At 43.2% G+C, this 4,849-nt stretch overlaps 1 pseudogene; it reads right to left on the reverse strand.

The window, feature by feature from the left end:
• Positions 1 to 4,466: 4,466 nt before the first annotated feature.
• LOC124560742 lies at positions 4,467 to 4,584 on the reverse strand (annotated as a pseudogene).
• Positions 4,585 to 4,849: the final 265 nt, after the last annotated feature.

The following is a 4,849-nucleotide window of genomic DNA, read 5'->3' on the forward strand; positions in this document are numbered from 1 at the left end:
TTCGGTGTCCTCCCTCATGGTGCAACGATCTCCTCTGAAGTGTACGGTGTTCGCCTCAGGAAATTGAAGAAATGACTTAGGCGTGTTCGTCGCCACGAAAATGCAGATGAACTTCTGCTTCTCGGTGACAGTGCAAGGCCTCGCACAAGTCTGCCCATCGGAAAGCAGCTCACAAAACTTCATTGGGCTGTTCTTCGCCATCCACCCTATATCTGGATCTGGCACCTTCAGACTTCCATCTGTTTGGCCCAACTATGGATGCACTCCGCGGGAAGCAATACTTGGATGATGGGGAGTTATTGAAGCAATAAGGCGTTGGCTCCGACGTCGACCAGTGGAGTGGTGCGATGCGGGCATACAGGCTCTCCCAGTAACCTGTTTTCAGAAAAAAAATGTTGGATTATTTATTGAACGCCCCTCGTAGTATCGTATTAGTATCCATAACACGCTGCGGCCTCCTTACGATAGATGGAGAAGGCTGCAGGTCGATGATATCCCATAACGCAAAGGTTTTCCTCTTGAGAAGCGGTAAGGGATCACCTAACTTAACACCGGCCAAAAGACGAATCACCGTCAGCACTAACACAACATACGTAAATGACTTACGAGACAGGATAATCGGTACTATAGTACTGTTCACTGACTATCCTCTTGTACAGAGGACGGTATCGTCGCTGGACTCTGACAATATTTCCACTCGGTGTAATGAGTGGCAGTTCTTCTCAAATGTCGATAAATACAAGTAAGTGTATATAGCACAGGTGAAAGACAGCATAGCATCTGATCACAAAACAGGTGGTGAACATCTTGAGAATGCCGTATCATATAAGTGTTCAGGTGTGGTACTGAGAAGCGATATGAAACGAGATGAGCACGTAAAATCAGTATTAGGGAAGGGGAACGCAAGACGCGGTGTATTGATAGAAGGGTTTTGGGAAAGTACCGTGGGTCTTTAAAATGCCGGGTGATCAAAAAGTCAGTATAAATTTGAAAACTTAATAAACCACGGAATAATGTAGATAGAGAGGTAAAAATTGACACACATGACTGGAATTACATGGGGCTTTGTTAGAACAAAAAAAAGTTCACAATGTCCGACAGATGGCGCTGGACAGAAAAACTGCTACCGTGACGTGTGAGAAGTACGCCGATGTGTTACAGAATCGCATTATCACCAGCCTGGTTGATAAACACCTGCTGGAACGTACGATGTTTACGCAGGATGGCGCTCCACCCCATATTGCTAGACGCGTGAAAGATCTCTTGGGCGCGTCGTTTGGTGATGATGGTGTGCTCAGCCGCCACTTTAGTCATGCTTGGCCTCCCAGGTCCCCAGACCTCAGTCCGTGCGATTATTGGCTTTGGGGTTACCTGAAGTCGCAAGTTTATTGTGATCGACCGACATCTCTAGGGATGCTGAAAGACAACATCCGACGCCAATGCCTCGCCATAACTACGGACATGCTTTGCAGTGCTATTCACAACATTATTCCTCTACTACAGCTATTGTTGAGGAATGGTGGACATATTGAGCATTTCCTGTAAAGAATATCATCTTTCCTTTGTCTTACTTTTTGTTATGCTAATTATTGCTATTCTGATCAGATGAAGCGCCATCTGTCGGACATTTTTTGAACTTTTGTATTTCTTTGGTTCTAATAAAACCCCATGTCATTCCAAGCATGTGTGTCAATTTGTACCTCTCTATCTACATTATTCCGTGATTTATTCAGTTTTCAAATTTATACTGACTTTTTGATCACCCGATATATCGGCTGCAGGCTGCCAGTGCGATCGATTCCCGTGTGTTGTAACTGTGTTTGGAATCCTTACCAAGCAAGCATGACAACAGAGACTGAACAAATTCAGGGACATGCAACTAAGATCGTAACAAATCGGAATTGTCCATATAGCCACAGAGATTGTCAGGGACCTCAAATTGGAGACATTGGAAAACAGACAGCGTAATTCCCATGAAACCCTGTTGGGTTAATTTAGACAGCCTTTAGTCGAAAAAGATTGGGCAACCATTATGCTGCCACCAACATATCTAGCGTTTGGCAGGGCTAGTGAAAAAAGTTGAGAGGGATTAGGTAGTGTACAGACGTATATTGGCAATCATCGTTCGCTTGCTAAATAAGAGAACGGAATACGTAAGACAATTTATAATATTCGTACGATGTACCTCCGCCGGGCATAGTACTGTAGTTTGCGGGTATTCAATTAGATTCAGACGCATGCCCTCTTCCCACTAATCAATGCCAAGAGAGCTTAAATCATCGCGAGACTGAAGTGCAAGGTCTGTCGTTTCCACTGATGACAGCCTTGCTCCCGGCGTTACCAGGAAAGATTTAGGCTTCCTTCCACAAAAGCATGATTTACTCACAGTTGGGCTTTTTCAACTACAGCACAGTTGATATTTTTTCTATATTTGAGCAGTAGCAAATACAACCGACTGTGACCAAAGCCACTGACGATGTCTTGGCAGAGCAACGTATATCACAGATAGAAAGCTCAGAAATCTACTGTTGAGGAAATAAACATTGTCCGTGAAAACGTGTATTGTGTGATGCACAGAGTATTCCGGACTCTTCATTTATCAGTATGGCTGTTTGTCTTTTTCCCGGGCCTAACATCGCTGCTACTTTCCCTAAGAGATCGTACTGAAGTGCATTAATTAATTTGAATGAGGTTGTAATTCTAATTGTCTACCAAATATGCAGTTTACGTCTCGCCTTGTGTATTAGGGTTTCTGTCAGGACTGGACACATGTTAATGCAAACGGAAGCCTCGGCTTAAATTGTGTATAAAAAAGACGGGGTAAGGAACTTGTGTGTTAGCTGTGAGCACAGTGTTGCCACCAGAAGGAAGTAATCGTAATGAGAGAACCTGCCTAACAATACATACAGAACGTAAGGTGGAACATCTGATTAGCTAAAAACTGAGAACATCGGAATTCGGAACAATTCATGTCTTACCAGACAATAAAAATAAGCAACCAATTAGTCAAGTAAACTTATTACGTTTAGTTCCACTGCCGCTATTAACTTCAGATTACTGTATACTTTTGTCAAAATATTGAAATTCATTGGCACAACATGATCGACCAGTTGCAGATTCATTTTTCAGCTGGCATCAGAAGGCTACCAAATACGCCAACTGTCGTAAAGTCGAAACTTCGGACACAACTGGACCCATTACGATCATGCAATTAACTTCTTGATACCACTTGGAAATGGCCTCTACGCGTGAAAGTGGGCTGTTGAGACGTACCAACAAATCTCAATGTTCACTTAAAACTTTGACGGAACCATGCTTTTAACAAATAAAGAAACGAACGCTGTATTGCTGGCAGTAGCAAATCCACGCATTTCTCGTAAATGTGCAAAATTCTTTTGGTTCGGATGTTAATGTTAGTGCCAAGATATTTCAATGCAAAAACAGGTTTCACTCCTATTATTACGTCACGCGTAAAGGTGGAAACGTCGCTTATTTTATAAACGTCACAATTATTTTACTCCTATTAGTGTCACAAACGCTGTATTGTAATCACGTTTCTTGGAATTATGATGCAGTGCCGTCTGTTTAGGTTTAGTGTGGTTCATTTCTTTCTATTTGAAATGTGTAATTTTTTGCTGACACAAAATGTAAGATAACTGATGAAACTTATATTTACTTCATTCGTGCTTAAGAGCGAAAAAATGGCGTGACTTTGTTTACTTGTTAAATCTGTAAAATGTGAAACTCTAATAGTGTAAGAATGTCTGTCGACAGGACAGTTGAATTTGAGAACCAGTCCAGCAGTCTTCGTGTTAACTTCCTAAGTACTGTAACTGAAATCAGTTAGGTGTGTACCTGGTTTCAGAAGAATGCGTGTGCTACTATGCCAAAGTTTCAGCAGTTGAGCTGCTCATTATATTCAGGCGCTAATGATTATTGCTCAGAGGCTGTTCAAGAATATGTGGTGAGTGATTGGTCGTAATGAACTTGATCGTCTCGCATTTCCACGCGTTGCACATTTGGGATCCAGAGGGTTGAATTTTTATATTAGAAAATTAACGAACTCTTTACGTCCCGACTGTCGTAACCTGCGTGAGAGAAACATTTAATACAAATTAAAGTATAAATAAGTAAACAACAGATGAAATGCAAATCGCGAAGAAGTATGTTAGACTGTAAAATCTGTATATGAGGTTACGGTCTTAGCAGCTGAGTCTCGTACATTAGCTGTTTCACAAGAACTTAAACTAAAACTAAACTCCTCCCGAACAGGCCATGAAAGCCCAACGGCACCGACCGGCCGCCGTGTCATCCTCAGCCCATAGGCGTCATTGGATGCGGATATGGAGGGGCATGTGGTCAGCACACTGCTCTCCCGGACGTATGTCAGTTTCCGAGACCGGAGCCGCTACTTCTCCATCAAGTTGCTCCTTAGTTTGCCTCACAAGGGCTGAGTGCACGCCCTCTGCCAACAGCGCTCGGCAGACCGGATGGTCACCCATCCAAGTGCTAGCCCAGCCCGACAGCGCTTAACTTCGGTGATCTGACAGGAAGCGGTGTTATCACTGCGGTAAGGCCGTTGGCTCACAAGAACTTACAATACGAAAACTATGGCCGTATATAACTGGTCACCAACCAAACTATAGTTCGTTACTTTCTGGTAGATTAAAATAGTGTGCAGGTCGGGTCTCAAGCTTGAAATCCTACCTTTAGGCCAATTCCCTAACCAAATGAGCTATCGAGGCACGACGCACGCTCACTGCTTCGCCTCCGTTAGCTTATTCCTCCTACATTCAAAACTGCACAGCAGTTCTCCGGATTACCCTGCTGGAATCACACTGCTGGAAGA

Source organism: Schistocerca americana, chromosome 1 (assembly GCF_021461395.2).
Source record: "Schistocerca americana isolate TAMUIC-IGC-003095 chromosome 1, iqSchAmer2.1, whole genome shotgun sequence".
In the NCBI taxonomy this organism is placed as follows: Eukaryota; Metazoa; Arthropoda; class Insecta; order Orthoptera; family Acrididae; genus Schistocerca; species Schistocerca americana.